This window comes from Lactuca virosa, chromosome 9 (genome assembly GCF_052849685.1).
Source record: "Lactuca virosa cultivar CGN04683 chromosome 9, Lactuca_virosa_CGN04683_v6, whole genome shotgun sequence".
Classification (NCBI taxonomy): Eukaryota; Viridiplantae; Streptophyta; class Magnoliopsida; order Asterales; family Asteraceae; genus Lactuca; species Lactuca virosa.
In genome coordinates, this window is record NC_136434.1 from 278,404,793 (window position 1) to 278,426,307 (window position 21,515).

The 21,515-nt window shown below is 33.3% G+C and overlaps 1 long non-coding RNA gene across 5 annotated transcripts; it reads right to left on the reverse strand.

Annotated features, from left to right (window-relative positions):
* Positions 1 to 16,946: 16,946 nt before the first annotated feature.
* Positions 16,947 to 19,807, reverse strand: LOC145135747 (uncharacterized). Of its 5 annotated transcripts, none has more exons than XR_013720019.1 (6): positions 19,193 to 19,807; positions 18,901 to 19,093; positions 18,699 to 18,786; positions 17,839 to 18,128; positions 17,597 to 17,707; positions 16,947 to 17,489 (listed from the first exon to the last, which is right to left on the reverse strand). It is a non-coding gene; the product is annotated as an uncharacterized LOC145135747 (long non-coding RNA). The 5 variants fall into 5 exon arrangements; XR_013720018.1 differs by having other exon boundaries at positions 17,839 to 18,148; XR_013720016.1 differs by having other exon boundaries at positions 17,839 to 17,883; positions 17,979 to 18,786.
* Between the last annotated feature and the right edge of the window lie 1,708 nt (positions 19,808 to 21,515).

A 21,515-nucleotide genomic window follows, 5' to 3' on the forward strand; every position in this document is an offset into this window, starting at 1 on the left:
AACAAGAGGAGTTTAACGATGAGTCATAAGGAAACGACAGAGAACCTACTTGAATTTTGGTACGTTTTCCAAATAACAATAATTAAGCATCAAATTTTCATAAAAGTTTTAGTCAATTAAATCAAAATCATAAATTAACACATCAGTCGTATAAAAACTTAGGATCCATACGGGTGAGCTAGGATGGCTTAGTATAACATTAGGGTCATACATTATTAAGATTTTGTAGACTTAGAGTAAGTAATTCCGCTTTACTTCCTGTTTATTGGTTGATTTTGGACTTAGGGCAGAGCTGCTCAGTCAACTATCGTCTCAATCTTAACTATATACGATTTGTTTACACTAAACGAGGGTAGAGGGACTTTGTAGGGATCATATTGCGATATTCCACCAGTATTTACCAAAGTAGTCCTACTACCTATACTAGCTATAAAAGTGGTACAAATATTCGCAACAGTAATAACAAGAATAAAACAGAAGGCGCTAAAGACACATACATAGAAGATGCCATCACTCTAAACAATCGATGTAACGCACATTACGATAAGAAGTTCCCAAGTAGCTATTAGAAATGGATTGGCTTGGTCCTCACTATACCAGCTCCATATGCTATGGAAAGACCTTTTGCTTTAACCGTCAACAGGTTAACCAAGTCTGTCCACTTCTTACCAATCAAGGAGACCGATAAGATGGAAACACTGACAAGGACTTATATCCATGAAATCGTGCGAATTCATGGAGTGCCGATATCTATTATCTCGGATGGAGATAGCCGATTCACATCACGATTCTAGCAATCACTGCAAAAAGCCTTGGGAACTAGGCTAGATATGAGTACAGCCTATCACCCACAAACTGACGGACAGAGTGAGAGAACTATCCAAACCCTAGAAGACATGTTACGAGCTTGTGTAATAGACTTCGGTAAAGCATGGGACATCCACTTACCGTTAGTTGAAATTCTCGTATAACAACAGTTATCACACTAGCATCACGACTGTTCCTTTTTGAAGCCCTCTATGGCCACAAGTGTAGATCACCTCTGTGCTGGGCGGAAGTGGGTGACACGCAGTTGGCGAGAGGCCTAGTCCCTGATAGCACTCTCACTGGCTCGGAAATCATTAGAGAGACAACTGAAAAGATTGTCCAAATCCGTGAACAACTGAAAGCCTCAAGAGATAGACAAAAGAGCTACGCCGACAAAAGACGAAAACCCTTGGAATTTCAGGTTGGTGACCGCGCCTTACTAAAGGTCTCACCCTGGAAGGGCATGATACGCTTTGGGAAGCGTGAAAAACTAAACCCAAGTTACATTGGACCCTTCGAAGTTACTGCGAGGATTGGTCCAGTAGCTTATAGACTCCAACTACCACTCGAAATTAACAACGTATATCCTGTGTTTCACATGTCTAATCTAAAGAAGTGTCTATCTGATGAAACCCTTGTAATTCCACTCGAGGAAATCGAATTGAACGAAAATCTTAACTTTGTGGAAGAACCTGTCGAACAAAGCAAAGTCGCATACCAATAGTGAAGGTTCGCTGGAATGCTAAGCGGGGACCTAAATTCACTTGGGAGCGAGAAGATCAGATGCTACAAAGTTCCCGCATCTCTTCCCTAGTCCATAGACACTTACCTTGTAAATAATTTCGGGACGAAATTCCCTCTAACGGTGGGATGATGTAACAACCCGATAATTCGAATCAATGTAACGATCCAAAGTCGAGTTTGGTAACCTATCTTAATATAATAGGAATAACGTCAAAAATGAAATGTTCAAAAAGCTCAGTTTGAGTATACTAGTGGTAGATATCGTAACAAGGTTTCCAAAAATATAAAGAACACAAAAATCCGAGTTATAACGAAAAAGTTATGACCAATCGAAAATGTGCAACAAACCCGGCAAAACACTGTTAAGCGTAGAATACGAAATTTCAATAAAATACTTTTCAGCCTTAGGTATCTAAATGAAAGTTATAGATTTCATTAAACCGTAAACGTACGTGAAAAGAACGTCCAAATCTGACTTTGTATGAGAAAGTTAGGATTTTTCGAAGTTTCGGACGTAGCAGTAGACAGCTAAAAACTCGAAATAGAGATCGAGCGACTTTTTGCCAACATGACCTAAACGAGAATCGAAGATCTCATAAATGGTATTACAACGGTAAGAAGTCTGACGAAAACGGACATCAGATGAAGAAGTTATGGATTTTTAACGGACTTTTCCTATCCCGGCCTGTTAAAAATATAATATTAAAAATAAATTCAAAATTAGCTGATGAAGTCTAAATGAAAGTTGTAGAGCATAATCTCACCTACGCGTGCATATAGAGAATGTCAAAATCGGAGCTAATATGCGAGAGATATGAATTTCTGAAGTTTGGGGCGCAAACCCCAAGGCTGTGTCAGTTCACGAGGTGAATTTTAGAAACTCACGACGTGAACAGATGATGGACGTCTGCCAGGGCAAGTGGCCATGACGAACGCAATGACGTATCGAGCTCACGAGGTGAATATTAGAAACTCACGAGGTGATCCAGTTCACGAGGTGAATTTTAGAAACTCACGACGTGAACTCAGAAAATTCACCCTATAAATAGAAATCGAGGGTCAGCCGAGTTGGGTTGCTCATCTCTTACTCTCCCACTCTCGATACTCTCTCTAAGCCCTATTTTAACCCCCCGAAGCCCCGGTCTTCACATCCAAGTTCTGAAGGAAGGTTTTACACTCCCGAGATTCCCAAGAATCCCGAGAAATCCGCTTTCTCCTGTCAAAGTTCTGCTCGGTTTTCGTCTCACTTTCTTCAATCTATCAAGTGAGTTCATACCCCTATCACTAAGTTTTCAAATGATTTTTAAATGCTTTTAAACGCTTTTAAGGGGGGGAATACAAGTAAACACACGGTTAAACTCGTGTGCAACAAAAATCTTTTGCTATACTTTTCATACTGTTGTTTTAACTATCTTATGAAATTATTATCATGCAAAACATCATGCATCGCAACTTTACCCTCATGGGGTACAATATGTTTTATAAATATAAATATGTTTTATTTATATATATGCATACTACATCATACCAAGAGTAACCATTTCAACTATAACATCATGTTTATATAAGAAAATGCAACTCATTATTATGCCTTTGTTAACACTGTAGAAAGGGTAATCATTTCAGAAATCATTCATATATCTTTCCAAATACGTGACTTAATTGAGAATATGTGAGTCAATCATCTTCACCATACCTGTCAAGGTACCACTAGAAAGCCCGGTTTTATAACCAGGGTCTCTGTTGTGAGAACGTGATACGTTTGTATAGATCTATACGGGACTGATGATCCCGAGCCCTGACTGTTAGCTATAGTCCGCGGGGTGACAAATATCATATCGCTTCGACGCCTGAAGAACGTCGCCGCAGGCAAACCCATCATAGTACGGTTATGAAAACTCACAGGATAGACAATTATTATGGTATTTATGTTTTTGCGGGAAAAGTAATATTACAATTACTTTTACGCCAAATTACAAACTTCTTATAGTTTTGTTTACTAATAAAACTATGCATCATTATTTTAAGTATGACATATTTACTTACAAATCATAGTCTTGGACATTTGAGACTACTCCTCATGTTTAGGAAAATATAGGTTTTTCCTGCGCCCAATTACAAACTTCTTATAGTTTTGTTTACTAATAAAACTATGCATCATTATTTTAAGTATGACATATTTACTTACAAAACCATAGTCTTGGACATTTGAGACTACTCTCCGCTGTTAGGAAAATATAGGTTTTTCCTGGTTCAATACATCCTTATTATACAAACAAAGATTCATAACTCCTTTTATGAGAAAATATCGGATTTTCTGGAAAACAAACACGAAACTTTCAAATGGCATACAAATATATACTTACGAACTCACCAACTTAATTGTTGACACTTTTTCTTTGAAATGACTTGTATTCTCAGAAAATCGCTAAACCAGGTTAGCAACTGCTTTTGGGGACTAATGCTCTGGCGTTAGTAATATCTTTTGTAACATCATATTGTATTTGACTTTTGAAACATGTAATACAACAATCATGTAAACTTTTCAAATATATGTTATGGTGGTGTGTACTTTCTTTACTATTCATTTGTTATGATATTGTACATGACGTCCTCCGCCCCCGAACGTTTCCGCCGTTCAGGTTTGGGGGTGTGACAGAAGGACCAGCCTTTCCCTTTCGTTTAGCACCCCTCTTTGGTTTGTTGGATTCCACAATCTCTGTTCGCATTTCATCAGACATTGGGCGAACACCATAGGCAGGCTTCCTTCGGTATTCATTGATAACGACATTATCTGCTAGAACGTTGAGTAGCATGGCTTCCGGAATGGATCCAACAAAGTTGAACTTGGTAGGATCAGATACTATGAAGTTTGAAGAATGGAAGATGGGAATCACAGAAATCACAGAGTCATCTGTAACTTGAACAAGGGCATGTTTAATGATTATCGACAAAAAACAAGTGCAGGATATTTCTGAGTGCTTGGTAGTCGAGAGTGTGCTTTGAACCAGTTCATCCCATAGGAATGAACCATGGTTGAGGTTAATCCCAAAGTAGAGACCATAAATAATTGTGCAAAATAGCTTGATGGCGTTGTTTGAACCAGCAACCCTTTTAGAAAAGCCTTTGAACAATAAAGTGAAAAGCCCATTCCACATAGGTGGAAGGTTGGGCTTCCTGAACTTGGACAGTAAAGTGATATCACCGAGATACCCAATTTGGTAAAAACATCTCTATAATGGCAGAGGAAGTAATCGATTCAGGATCGACAAGACCCTTCATTGAAGAAAACCCTAGTATCCTGCATAATTGATTCTTGGAGATGGAGGTTTTGTTAGAATCGATTTGGAAGGTAATCACCCCTTCATTCTGTTTGTAGTTGGCGGAGTACGCCTTGGATAGATGAATCAATGGAACGGATTAAGTCATTGTTAAAGCGTGAGCCAGAGGAGAGTATCGCAGACATTCAATAATCGGCTTGAGTACGTCTGTGTATCGAGATGAATCTAGATCCAAGGTCAGATTCTTGTTTGGCCTGATGTTCAGCAGGATAGTGGAAGCGGTTTGACCAGCATGAGAAGTGGTGTCAGATGAAGCAGCCATAGAAACAATTGGAGGAGATGATGAATAGTGCAGAGAAAAGGGTTTTTCGTCTAGAAATTTTGAATAATGTGATAGTGGTAAGAGAAAATCAAGCATCGATGACCAATTTTTATGTCATAAGTGGAGAGAGAAAATCCTTGTGGACGTTTCCATATTCCAGAAATGGTGCCTGAAATATCGTGACAGTTGGATGATGTCAGTCGGCGTAACTGACATGCGTCATGTCAGGAATTCAAAAATCACGCGCCCAATTTTGAATCCTTCTCTCCTAATAAACCGTCATTTCAGTTACGCTCTTTCGGAAGTAATAACCAATCACCATAACCTGTGTTCGTAAGAGAAAGTAACCATTCGGAATTGTGAAACTAGACTTTTGAAAAATCAAAAATATTTTCGTGCAAGAGTGTGCCAAAGATAAAGAAATAAATCAAAATATATTTATGGGATTGTTGTGATGTCAATTAAAAATTGAAAAAAAAAAGCAGTTGGATCCCGGGCAACGATCTCTTCCTTCGGAGTCAAGAGAGACTCGGAAGTGCTTGTTTGGTTTCCCTTTCAATTAGGTTATGTTGTAGGCCTTCTACATAAGCTACCTTCCGAATGGAGAATTCGCCATTCGTAATCAGGTCGTAGCCTTTAATTTCTCTTGTGGCGTTGTTTCCATACTTTACTCTGCCACCATCCTTCAATGATCGGAATTCCCTCAGTTCTTCTCTCCTTCCTGTCATGTGACGCGAACAGCCACTGTCGATATATCATTCAGCATCGTACTGTTTGTCATGCATTACCTACAAAATTCAGAGAGATTTAGGAACCCAAACCTTCTTGGGTCCTTGTGAGGATTTCTTTAGAATTGGAAAAATAGTATTCTTATCAACCCAAAAAGTTCTTTTAAAAAAAACAATGTTCTTTCCTTTAAAGATTTTGAAAACCTTCATTTTATTTTCACCAAGATTAATTTCAACTAAAGGAGTTTTTCTTTTTTTAGTTTCCTTGTGTTGCTTAGCCACCTTTTTCGCAAATTCCTTAGCCTTTCTTTTCAAATTGCTTCGTATTCCTTGAGACTTATCTCAGGTTCCGAAACAATTTTCCCTTTGCCCTTTGCATCTTTTGATATGTTGAGTGATTTTGAAAAACTTGGTTTTAGAGGACAATTAGTTTTTGGTTTTTCAAAAGGTTTTGAAATTTGAGGTCTTGAAAAATTCTTTGGCTCTGAAACTTGTGGAGTCGAAGACTGTGGCTTTGAAAAAGATTTTGAAGTTGGTTTCAGAGTAGGAGAAGAATTTGTATTTCAGACTGAAGATCTTTCTGAATTAACAGAATTTTGTTTGGAATTCTTGTTTTTCCAAAAATGCTTTCTTTTTTCTAAATTTTTCATATATCTCGCATTTATCTCCCTTTTCTTTGCAACAATTTCTTCAGCATACAAATGAACATTAGACCTAGATTTCTCTTTTTCAGATTGGCTTACAGGTCTGTTCAGAATATGTTTCACTAGGGACATCCTTTGTGCCACTTGGTCCTGCCTAATCGCAACAAAGGTCAACACGATTCAGTGGTTCCGAAACGTATTTTCCTTTCGTTTTCCATGAGGTTATTTCGGAAAGACTTTTTGATTCGTCTGAATTGTCTATTAGTCCAGACCAGAAAAATTCATCACAACCATCAACATTATCATTATTAAGAATGGACGTTAGTTCTGAAGTGTCATTTTTGTCCAGTCCGGTTTTTACGAAAACTTGATTTGGAACAGTTTTTACCTTCACAAAAACTGTGGCTTTTGCTTTTAAACCATTTCAACCTTTATCTTTAACAACATGAACATATTCAATTGAATTCTCAGAAATTAACTTTTTCTTTGGTTCAGTTTCTTTTTCCAGAAATGCTAAACAATCAGTCTCATCCTCTACAGAATTTTCACTCATGTCGCTCTCGTCGAATTCATAAACGTTTTCAGTATCAAAAGTATTTTCTGAACTCAATTTTGTGCACAACAAGTCAAATTTTTGCATAGTATCATATTTAGTTTGGTCTTTATCCTTATCATTCAACATTTGTTTTAATATGTTCTTATGTTCCTTGGACTGAATGTATGCTTCAATTTGGTCAAGCCCAATTTTGTACGAATCGGAAACATCATCAGAAGAAACAATGGATTCACACTTGTAGCACTCTGCATCGATTTCATTCTCTTTCAATTCAAGAAAGGGTAAAATCAATTTGTGTATGTTTTTACCTATTTTACAATCAAGATGCAGTTGAGTAATGTTAAAATATAAACGCTTCGCAATTAAGCAGAAAATATTCCTTTGTTTTAAAAGTGCTAAATTGTCTCTCTTAAGATAAATGACATCATCCTTGGGTCTATTAAGCTCTAATTCCAACTTCTCTATCCACATCCTTCTCTCTTCACTTTTATTCGTTACCCTACTGATTTGATCACTTAGGTTAGAATTACTTAGACATGTTCTCTTTAAACTATCGCTAAAATTAGTGAAAGTGTAATTTAAATCGTCTAATTCAGATTCCTAGCGTGCAACAGGAATATTAAGAGAGTGGAGTATAGAGTGTACCTTGTTGATAACCTTCTCGCATTCACTCACCTGTTCCGAAACAAGTCTCGCAGCAAAACAATTTTCAGAGGGTTGTCCGCCATCAGTCATGTATCCCCTCTGCTCCGAAACCCCGCTCTGAACCATCAGACATCTTCCTTCGTACTCTTGAACTCCAGGCTTTGCAACGAAACATCCCCCGTGCGGCTTCCAAACCTCAACACGTCCAAATTCGTCATCACCTTCCTGCACTATCAAAGCAGGCTTTGCATTCGCATCACTCTTTTTCCTCAAATCCTCTATCTTTTGAAGATAGTAGGCTTCGTCTTTCTCATCCTCCTTCTTCTCATTCATCTTTCTTAACATACACTCCTTAGCAAAATGATTCTTGCCATTGAAGTAATTGCAATCATAGCCAGAATCTCCTAACAACTTCCTTTCCTGCTTATCCTCTTCCTTTTGAGAGTTCTTGAAGCTTTTTTCTCTTGACCTTTCTGAACTGAAGTTTCCTTGCATGTTCCTTCTCTTAAACCGACCAAAGTTCTTTTTGATGAACTTTTTGGGATTAGATACCATAAGAGCATGCTCCTCTTTGGTAAGTTTGCTATCTGAAAAGTCGGATTCGGAATCTTCTTCAGCAACCTTTTTGCCTTTTGCAACCAAATCCAATGAACCCATGCTGGAGATAAGCTTTATATCCTTTGTTACATTCTTCTTCGTGGGATCTTAGGATACCCACAAGCTTTGCCAGAGTGTAGCTCTTGAAATTTTCATGAGCTTTCACTATAGACACAACCGCTTTCCATTCAGACCTTAACCCATTCATGAACGTAACTTGTTGCTCTATCTTTTCACGCTTGAGATTGTGTTTAATCATCCTACTTAAAAGATGATTAAAACAATTGAATGTTTGATCAAGTTTTTCCTCTGTCTTTTGAACAAAAGCACCAAATTCCGATAGAAGCAATGTTTGAACTGAGTGTTCCAAATCTGCATCACTTGAATAAAGCTCTTTTAACCTGTCCTAGATTTCCTTCGCAATCTCACAAGCACTCAACAGACGAAAAGTGTCTGAAGGAAGAGCAAACCTTATAATCCTCATCGCCTTGATGTTACTTAGCAACTTATCTTTTCATCTTGAGCAACTTCTTTAGTGTTGAGAAGAAGAGTATTGTATTCAGCTTGAGCCTTGATGATTTGCCTAGTAGCAGTACGAGCGAAAGTTTGTTGTGTCATGGCTTCCCATATTAGGGTTCCATGTTCTTCAAGACCAAGAATATAGTCTATCAAAGTGTAGGGCCTAAACTTCATAATCCTACGGGAAGAGAATAGGGATCCTAGTAGTAGATCCGATACCGCTTGAAAGATTGAAAGAAAGAGTATGTGGATCTTCGTGCTGCATGATGTTGATTCACGAAAACCTGAATAGAATCAGATGTGTAAAACAATGATCGAGTTTAGGGCTAAACAAGAAACCAGATCTAACGTCTACAATCGATGAAAATGATGAAGAAGACAAGAATGGATCTAACTGAAACTCAAATCCCTAATAAAACACAACATAAGATTTGCGTATGTGTTACACAATATTTAGCTCCGATACCAATTGTAGGAACAATAAACCTTAAGATCGATAGATTCTAAACAGTAAAGTGAATCAAATAACAAGCACAATGATCAAAGATGTTTCGAATGCTTAATATTATCAAAGCTTTAGAAGAGTTCAACGTCAACTTTTCTGTAAAAGCTAAATAGGGCAATACAATCGATTCACCCTAAACGATACATGCATGCATCTTAAATAGTCTAATCCTGGCATCATAAATACACGGATGGGCAGGCCCAATCCGTTAATAAAAGACTAAATAATTACATAAGAATTTGACACAACACATTAAATAACCCAACAAACTTTTGTGTGTGTGTCTATATATATATATATATATATATATATATATATATATATATATATATATATATATATATATATATATATATATATATATATATATATGAGAAATTAAATATCCTCTTACTTTTTTTCCTAGTTACATTCCTACCTATTTAAAATGATGACGAGTATCCAAAAATATAATTAATTTAATCAAAATATGACATTTGTCATTATTTCATATGGATAGAAAGATATGTAAGAAAAAAAGATAAGATGATATATATATATATATATATATATATATATATATATATAAGGGAAGGCTCATGCAAAAATACAATTAATTTGCGAAAATGAAAAGAACCAATCAGAAAATAACACATTATTAATCATATGTTTTAATATAAATCATATTCGAAAATAAAACTGTTATCTTCAAGGACATTTTCGTAATTCATATTAAATCCATTATAACTTCCATTCCACCCCACTTTTAACACATAACTTACACACACCTAAATTACATAATACGACTGGGAAGAAATTAAAACTTTTTTTTTCTTTTTTACTATAAAATCAAACTTTAACATATATTTTATTTCACAGAATTAGCTCAAAGACATTTGGTACCAAAATTTAACTTTTTTTTATGCACATCATCATTTTTATTTTTTTGCAAAGTGAAAAGGCTACTTTAAGACCAAAATTTGTATCAATCACGACTTCAATATTCTAACAAAATAAATTAGAAAGATTATGATGCACCAAAAATTAAAATTAAAATATAACAATCTCTTTATATTAGTGTAAAGAAAATTCTGAATTTCACCATAGAAAACTGAAACGTAGATGAAACAATGACTTTCATATTTTCAATCTACAAAAACAATTGTTTTTTGTTTAAAAAGTTAAGATCCCATATCATCTTTCTCTCACTAACTTCCATCTCCTTTGGGTCACCGATCACCAAATACGACTTTGCTACCATAAATTTCCTTCCTATCTCGTCTCCAAACATGCAACACGTCAAGCCACCACCATCGCTCCATTCATCTTTAACCCAGAAGCCATCGTTGTTACGTCTGCAAACCTGCAACATTCCAATCCACATGTGCAAGGCTGCAAGTAGAGCTATTGATCACGTATATTTTTTGGGTTTCAAGTTAATCGGGTAATTTATGTTTGAATATGTAACTGATACCCAACGTGAATTACATATCAGTTATTAGGATTTTGGGTAGGCTCGGTTATTTAGACAGATACCTGAACAGAGCTAAGAAAAAATCAAACCATTTCAGCAAGGGAAACCTCTAAACATCAGGTACTCCAAGATGCATCTTACTTAATTTATCCCTACTATTTTAAATCAAAAAGGAAAACTATATTCAATGGTATTGAAATCACATATTTAGACCATTAAATTCAGTTTTGTAGTATAAATTAACTTACGCCTAATGATAAAGATAACTTAACTTGAGCGCTTTAAATGACTATTAGTGATCCACATCATTAATTTTAAATTAACCTACTTGAAGCACTAGTAGCACATATAGATTATTATTTAATTAACAAAAATTGTTACAGAGCCTAATTCCACAAGTTCTTTCCAACATTCACTAATTTACAAACTAAAATGGTATATATCAATTTAGAAAGCAAAAGTTGAAGAGTTAAATGTCAATTTTAAAACCAAAGCCATGTCTATATAAATTACATTGCAACATTTAAAATTTTCAGGACATAATTTTAAATTTTTTAAAGAAAACCATACAACTTAAGCTATTAACAAATTCTAAAAGCATTATAACATTGGTAACCAATTTATAAGAAACCCATATGAGTTTGGAAGAAACTAAAATACCAAAGTGAGGTAAAAGAGACAAACATGACACCAAAAACTTACCATGAATGAGCATTGGCTGAAGCAATTGGAGTACATAGAGTAATAGACCTTCAATTCTTCAATGTTCCATAATTAGTCCCTGGAGTAGTGAAGTACATCAGGTATTCGGGTATACTCGCTTCTAAACTTTCCTACCCGAAACCCAAATTATAATTACAACGGGTTAAGAGATTACCCAATATAGCTTACCCAAAACTCGATTAATACAACCCAGTCTACCCGAATCATAAATGGTTCAGCTGATTTATTCAGGCATTGGTTTTTTCAACACCCCTAGCTGCAAGTCCAACTCAGGAGGAAATTAAACATGTGTATCTATTTTCTCCACATTAGAGCCATAATTTCTTAATCTTTTTAAATGAAAAACATAAGTTGTTTATCAGCAGACACTTTTTCCTTACAGTTGTACATGTAAACTTCATTTCTTCATCTTTAAAGTTTTCAAGTTTTGTAAATGACGCAAAGGCACTTGAAAGACTACTTGTATCATCAACATAAAACAATCCCACCAACATCAACATACAACCATTGAAATGAATTCAAATAATTTGTTGGAACAAAAATACTAGGTTTCTCATTTCCAGAAAACACTCCAACAACTTCATACATCATTTTATCCTCTTCATGTAGACGTGTAATAGTTCACACTTACTTGTCATAGTTGTTCTTATAAATCACTAATTTTGAAAAAAAAAGATGAAGATGTAAGAGTAGATCAGGAAAATAAATTTATGATACCGATTAACACAAAATCGAATCGTGTTAGTAGACTAACTCACTTGTGTCGTAGATAAGGGTGACAACTAATAATTTAAAAAGATTGAGATATCTTGAATGAAACCGATTTTGGGTTAGGGTTCTTGAGATACCACAATCGTTGAGTTATTGAGAGAAGGAAAGAGAGGTACCATCAAGTAAAAAAACCTGGTGCATGTGTAATCAAAGTCTGTCATGTTCCTGTGTGTCACAAAACCGCTACCATTACCATCCACACCTTTGCATTTTCGGCGAAGGTTGGGTCGACAAACATCACCTTCTATTATTTTAAATGAAAGTCAATAAATCCTCCGAGACCTACAAAGAACCTTCAATATCAAAATCCAAATCCACGAAAGGGAAATCAATAACTACGAAAAAGATAAGAAGAAAAAAGTGAAATGGGTACCACATCAACCGGTGATTTGGTGAGAAAATGTGAAGCTTTAGATCCAAAATTGGACCGATTTCACCAAAATGGTTTATCTTTCTTTTGCCGATTGACCAGTCTGATCTTTTAGATTTTGTTTGCTTCCCCATTTTTCTTTCAATGTTACAATTGGTATTGAGTTCGCGGCAACAGGCAGAAGAAGCCGATGGAGAGGGTGGGTGGGAGGTCGGAGGGACAAATCACTGGAGAGAGAAGGAGATTGAATAGCAAAGATAGTGGAAACAAAGGATTATAACCGTCCATAAAACCAACATGTAAAATCTCAATTTTATCCTTCCGTGTAAACTTTTAAATTACCATAATATAACAATTACTTTTATTCTAATATTACACTTGTCTTCTCCTTATTGGTTATTTTTATTTTCACAAATTACTTATATTTTTACATGAACCTACTTTTACATATATATATATATATATATATATATATATATATATATATATATATATATATATATATATATATATATATATATATATATATATATATATATATAAAAGACATTTTACCTGCATAAAATGGATAGCTCAAATAAAAAAATGGTAAAGATAACAATAAAACAACTATAATTAAGGAAATATATATATATATATATATATATATATATATATATATATATATATATATAGTGTTGTAAAACTTGCCGAGTCGGTCGATTACTGTCGAGTACTCCGCGATCACCCACTTACTGAAGTGAGCAGTGTTGTAAAACTCGGCCAATTCAGTGATTTATATATATATATATATATATATATATATATATATATATATATATATATATATATATATATATATATATATATATATATATAATAGTTAATGATTTATTATCTAACAGACACACGTGTAATTATTACTACATATATATATAAATTTTCAGTAATTATTCACGAAGTGAGACCATTGTGTGTTTTTCAATGTTGGTGTATTAATATGTATCTAATTTTGTTATATATTTCAATCAACTTATGATTTTGACATATATAATTTCCCAAAAAATATTTCTACATGAATTACTAAATCCGAATATTCTCAGAATAGTCACTACTCGACAGTCGACCGAACAGGTACCGAGTAACAAGTTTTAAATAAAACAGATATCTTGATATTCAACCTCAGCCACATAATTCGCATCTGACACTCTAACCTTTCGATGTACCGGCACGACGGGTCAGTTATACTTATAAATGATTAGGTAGCGCCACATATTCCTTTCAATCCCGCACCTTCCCCACCACCACAACTGACAGGTCCACCGCTACCACCACCTCTGCCACCAGCCGACCCCATCATTGCCACCTCCGTCACTTACACCACCGTCACCTATGCCACTACCATATTTTATGCCACCAACCGTTATAATCATATATGATTATTCAATATATGAACAGACACATAGGTATAATCATTTATGATTAGGCATATATGTATAAACATGTATAATCATATATGCTTATACCTCTCTACAGTATAATCATTTATGATTAGGTATACCCCGCTGATGCCGGTATGCTGGAGCGTTAGATCAGCAAATGAGAAATATGTGGTTGAGGTTGAATCTCAAGATTTTTTTCTTTTTTTTGAGTCTCAAGTGATCCGTCGCATATATATATATATATATATATATATATATATATATATATATATATATATATATATATATATATATATATATATATATATATATATATAGAGAGAGAGAGAGAGAGAGAGGGAGAGAGAGAGAGAGAGGTTCTTTTAAGACCATGTGAATTTTCTGAGACATTGTGACGCGATCCTAGCCACTCATCTTGGAGATCAAAAAATGGAAAAACAAATAACTCTAAAATGCAAAATAAAAAAAAATCTAAAATAAAAAATAAAAAAAAATAAGACCATGTTATTTTAGTAATTTTATTTACCCAATAAAAAACAAATTAATAAAAAAAATTACCGTCTTTTTTAATATATGTGAAATAATCTAATACTATATTAAACTCTAATATTCAAATGTAATTTTTAGAATGTTAGAATATTCTGATATTCTACTAGAGTTGTTATATATGTTAAAAGATTCTAATATTCTACTAAAATTGTTAAAATTTGTAGAATATTCTAATATTCTATTAGAACTGTTCGAATATTTGTAGTCTAATATTCTAATAGAATATGTGAATATTCTAACAATTTTGCTGTAATTTTTATACTATAATATTGTATTAGAATACTTCACAGATATTTCAGAAAAACGGTAATTTTTTTTATTTTTATTATTTTTTAAAAAACATTATTTTTTTGGAAAATATAAATGACGAAAATAATATTTAAAAAAAATTTCAAAAATTTCAATTATTTTGAATTTTAAAAATATTTTTTTAATCTCCAAAATGAGCATATATATATATATATATATATATATATATATATATATATATATATATATATATATATGGAGTGGTTTAAATGAGAACCACAAAAGATTAAGAATCATAAAAACCCCATTTTATAAGTAAATATTTACACAATACTTATTAAACATGTTAAAATCCTGATTTTTTTTTTTTGTCTTTTTGGTACGAAAAGGGTAAAATTATAATTTTTACAGTCTAATATTTTCATCTAATATTTTCATTCATACAATGATTCACATTTTGACACAACTTATATAAACTATAAAATTTAGTAGAGTTCATTTATAGTTATTCACAATTTAATACAATCATAATATCACCAATTCATTAACTTAGGAGAGTCAAACTCGAACTCCACCACCACCAACTACCACATGTCAGCACCAACCATCTACGTCAACGTCACAACCATCGTTCCTTTCAAACCAAATCTGTATATAAAATCATGTATTGTCAGTTTAAATACTATATTCATTGTTTAATAAGCCTATTAATTCAGTAATTTAGAGTTTAATACAACAATTATAAAAAATAATACATTCTTACATATTACTCCATAAAAAATACTCACAAGAAAATTAATACAAATATTCATATTTGAACATAAAGTTCATAAAAAATCACAAATTAATACAATCAATTCACGGTTTAATACAGTGAATTCACAATTTAATACACAAAATTAACAGCTTAATATATTAAATGCACAGTTTAATACACAAAAACAATATATTCACATGCATACTCTCTACTTAAAACTTACACTTATACATTTAGATATGTGGGCTAGTGTTTCTTTCAAATTTTAATTTACATAATATTTACAATTTAAATTTAACATATTTTATTCAAAATTAGAGAAAATAAAATCTATGTATAATGCTTCTTTCATCTCATATTTTAGAAGCAAACATAAATTTCATAAAATAAAAATAACAGCTTAATATACTCACTGCACAGCTTAATACATTTAATTCACAATTTAATACAAAAATTTACAGTTTAATAAAATATATTTACAGGATAAAACTTACATATGATGATGTTTGGAGCCTTGGAGGTTGTATTAGATAGCAGTTCACACACTCGCACAATTCACAACATAAAAAACCTAAATTCACATTATTTGAGAAAACACCAAATCGCACGTCGAAGATCTGGAAACAAACTTGATATGGACTTTGGAGTAGAGTGTGATGTTTTTGGTGTTCCGACGACGAAGCACAGTAGCCGATGTTAGGCGGTAGTCGGTGGTGATAAGTTCGACTATTAGATCTTGACCAAATTGCACCAGATCTAATATGTTTTGCCTTTTAGAGAGAGAAAATGAAGCTGAAACAATTTCTTGGCTCCAGATCTGAAACCAGGTGGCGACCGACGGTGGATATAGAAGTATTTTCATAAGATCTTGTCAGATCTATGTTTCTGTTGGTGGTAGGGTAACGACGGGGAAAAGGAATTTGTGGCGACAGTGATGGAGGAAGGTGTGGTTCTCATCGCTCGTCGGAGCTCATAATATGTAGGAGAAAATCGAAGATTTAAAGTCGAAAATAGTAGATCTGAAGACGAAAATCATAAATCTAAAGAGAAAAATCGTAGATCTGAAGCATAAATTGTAGATCTGAAGAGGAAAATCGTAGATCTGAAGATGAAATTGTGGATCTAGAGCCAACCAGAGCGTATGGATCTGATGGTGGTGGTTCGTCGGTGGTAAGAGGCGGTGGCGGTAAACAAGCGTGGTTCTTAATTATCGGTATGATTTCCTTAGTTCGATTTATGCATTTTGATTTATAACCAAAGACGACTTAAAATTCGGTGTAAGAATAAGATACTTTTATATAAGTATTTAATATTCTAAATACTTGAGCAATCCTTGATCATTAAGTTGATTAATTATAAGTAGGGAAGATACCCATGCTCTGCATGGGTCAGGTTGTCTTGATTGGTACTTTGCCAATAATAGTATTCTACCTATGTTTCTTTAAATATAGAAGAAAAATACAAACAAATTCATACCTATAAAGTAGGTTCTTATTATGGTTAAAAACTATAAGTACGTTGCTGTTATGGGAATAAGGCAAACACGTGGATCTTTTGCTGCTTTCCGGAATTATCTTTTTTATCTCGTTTGATTGATACGTAATGCAGAAAGCTCGCCTTTTTCTCCTGATGGCTGTTCCAATTATACGAACCTTATTCTTTTTTGAAAATACAAACAAAATTTTCCAAATAAAAGTAATAATGTTTTTAGGACTAGTCACCAGCTGTTTGTAATATTCCTTCCAGTGTTCCTCATTCATACCAAAGTTGGAAAAGTATGATAAATCAATATCTTGAAGTCTCCATGGCTTTTCCTCAAACCCATCAATATCCACTTCAAATATAGTCCTAAAGATATCAAAGAAAAGGTAGAACTTATTATAGAAACATAAACTTATAAATCTAGTTATATATGAAATATGATATTTATTCTAAAAGGTTAATATGGTCATTACTTATTTGAAGGAAGTGTGAAATTGAGTCTACTTCAAATATACTCGATATTCTTCCTTTGATCCCGTGTCTTTGCATTTTCCAAATCCACCGGATCCATATTTCCAACTCCTCTACAAATCAAAACCAAAACAACACCAAAACCATATCAATTAAAATCCAAAATACCTCAAACCACCATAAAAATGTAATTAAACATAATCTCAAAAGAGAGAGAAACAAAACTCAATGACCATATACGTACATAAAGTTTGATTTTTATATCTTCAATCAGCACCAGTTCCATTTTCTGCCATTGCAGGAACAATGTTGTAGTAGAAGAAAGAAAAAAATCACAAATGTCTGAGTTATAGTTTTAATTTAATGCTAAAATGTGGAGTTTACCTATATTATAACTGTGTAGTAACCATGACCAGATAAACCATATTGGTTTATCTGTCAAAGATCATCAAAACTGGGAGTTGTTAACATTTGTCTTCTCTATGTTTCATATACACTTTCTCTGTTGAAACTCTTTCTCAGGTAACAACATCGCTAACCAAATATTTTTCATCCTTTCAAATTGATTATAATTAAGGAATATTATGATTGAACGTAAACAATATTGGTCAGGGTAATCGTCCGATAAGCCTTTTAATTTGTTTGTTAACTCATGAAGCGGAACAAATAGAGGCATTACTAAGAAACTGCATATTTTGTTGATGGTAAACAAAAATAGGCATCTTTAAGTTGAATATCAAACTTTTTGTCAAGAATAATACACACAATCTGATCAAACTTTTATGATGTATAGTAGTTTTGAATGTGATAATCAACTAATTGACATTATCAAACAATCATATGGTAATGATCAGTTTACCTAAAATGGAAGAACTTAAACTATCAAAAAAATGTAAAAAGAAAACAGAGCAACCAAGTAGAAAGAATCTTTGACCAGAAGTAGGACCAAGAACAGATTGTTGAAAAGTTGTACTTAAAATGTAATTTTGAACTTGGGAGATTGTAAAATAAAAGAAAAATTTTACAGACACTGATTATGCAAGAGAATTGGATGATAATGGAAAGGCCATTGGAAGTTGATTCGTTTGAATTAGCAGTACTAACCTGATGATAAACAGTTGGTAAGGTGCATATGGTTTGAAACATTGTATGTTATCCCTCAAAAGGGGTCATTGGTCAGCGGTAAGATCACCTTCATAAAATCAACATGATACCGATCAAAAAAAGTTTGGGGTGTTCATTGAGGAAATATCACAAACACTTGGCGTGCAAGGTTGGAAACCAAAAATTAGGATTGAAATCTTACTCTGAAACTGAAGCGCTTAAGTATACACTTCTTCCCCATAAGGCTACACAAATTTCACTAATATTAAAATTGTTCTTGCACCACCACTTGCTTCTCATCAAACATTTAATAGAAACAAAACTTGAGATGAGTCTGTAATAACCGAGGTGCACCATAGCGACGATGTATAAGGCGGTGGTATTAAGAGCTTTTTCTAGGAAAACAGACAAAGAAGAAACAACACACAGGAATCAGTGAAAGGACAGGATAACAACACATAAAAGTACTGGGGACAATAAAAAGAGAAACTTACCAAGGGGGATGCTGACGGAGAGCGGCGGTGGAAGTGGGTGTTGTTGGCGGAGGGGCAGAACGGGAGGAGGACGGTGTTGGGTAGCCCAACGGAGACGACATGCCACTTTGATAAATCGATTTCTAGAAAGATGTAGAGATTGATCAGAAAAGGAATACAATTGAACTGAGTTTGTGACACCACCTTAGGAGCAAGAAATCGGTGGATCAAGAGAAGAACACGTCGGCTTGTAGACAGAAGAGTCGATGATTCACCCCTTTAGCCGCCAAGCCAATGAATGCGAACCATTGAGAAATTGTTGCTGAGACTTTCGAAGGAAAGCGAAGGGGAAGTATTGGACTGTGAGGCAGTGAAGATGATGGATGAAGAAAAAGACGTGGTGAAAAGAACTTGGTGGAATAGTGAGGATCTGGAAGGATGAATCAAAAGCAATGGACGAAACTGGATCAATCGTTGGGTTAAGAAGCGATTGGGTTCTTTGAAGAAGGAAGCCGGTCGGTGTAAAGGAGAAGGTAGCGGTTGAACAGTGGCGTTATATCCAAGGGATTCCGCCCTGAAGGAGAGGAAGAGAGATAAGAAAAAAATAAATAAATAAATAAATAAACGTGGAAGGATTCGGTGAGGATGAGTAAGCAAGTCTACATTATGTCACGTAAGGGGATATAACATTTCCCAATACCGGGTAGAAAATAAACACCACGTGTAAAGGACTTAGAGTAAAAGGTATAACAGAAAAGAAAAAAAAAGGAAAAAAATATTGGAGTGGTCCAATAACATTAATTTACTGTTTCTTTAGGAACAAAAACTTAATATATATATATATATATATATATATATATATATATATATATATATATATATATATATATATATATATATTCATAGTTAAACAACCGATTAATCAAACAATCCCATAATCTACTAAATAAGAAAAATATTATTACTTTTTTTATAATTACGTATGTAACTAACACTATTTTGTTGTATAGTTCAACCAAAATTAAATATTTAGTCAAAGTTATTCATAATACATTTATTATATTAGATGAAACATTAAAAGTGAAAGATAAATATATTAGAAAAAAAAATACTTAGTTAGACATATTTTTTAATAAACTAAATATTATTCTACTTATTTTTTCAACGTATCTTCGTATCACTTCACTTTTAGACGCATGACAATGTAATAAACTTTTTTTAACTTTATTAAATATAACAAATAATTTTTTTTTAATTTTATAAAATATAACAAATGTCATAATTGTGAGTGTACAAGATGATAGGAGAAAAGAAGTATGAGAATATTTGATTTCTATTCTTTTACAGTAAATTATATGAATGGTTCCTATGGTTTGGGTAATTTGCGCGTTTGCTTTCTAACTTATTTTTTTAACTCGGAAGGTCTCTACCATTTGTTTTTGTTAGCGCTTGGTCCCTACTATTTGTTTCTGTTACGCGCTTAGTCCTATCTTACCTAAAAAGACTATTATTTAAATAGGAAAAAAATGGTGGTATAGGTACGGTAAAGTGAGGGGGTGGGGTTGGGATGTGTTTATTTAAATAAATTAAAAAATCAATGGAAAAATAGTCTTTTTAGGTAAGGTAGGGACCAAACACGTAACAAAGACAAACAGTAAAGACCTAGTTAAAAAAAAATAAGTTAGGGACCAAACACGCAACTTACCCTAAACCATAGGGATCATTCGTGTAATTTACTCTTCTTTTTAGTGTTCATGACCTAGAGTTATAATAAAAATATTATTTAATAAAAATAATACTTAGTTGTATTCATTTTGAACATGAATTAATAATATCTTCCAAATTTACTCATAAGTATTACTGATATTAAAAAAGTTATATAAAACGTCATATTACTTAGTAATTAAAATAATTACGTAGATATATGATTTATTTCTAACTAAAAATAACAAATTGTTGAATGATAAAACACATGGGTATAGACCCACAATGACCCAACTGGCCTCACTCACAATTTTCTTGAAAAACTAAATATTTACGCCTTCTTATGACATATTTTAAACACCATCACATAAGTTTCTAATCATATTAATTTTTCTTTCATGTTGAATAAAAAAATCAGAGGAAGACAATCATCATAAAAATAACAAAAAAGGTTTACATTTCAAAACAAAACAATAACAAAAACAAAATATTTTCATCTCTAGATCTCTGCATACATAAAGGAAATAGGAAATATCATTATAAACCAAAAATTCCATATCTTTTCAAAACATAAACGATATATTAGTCTTTCTTTAAAATATAAATATGATTGAACTCATCATATATGCCGTTAAATCTT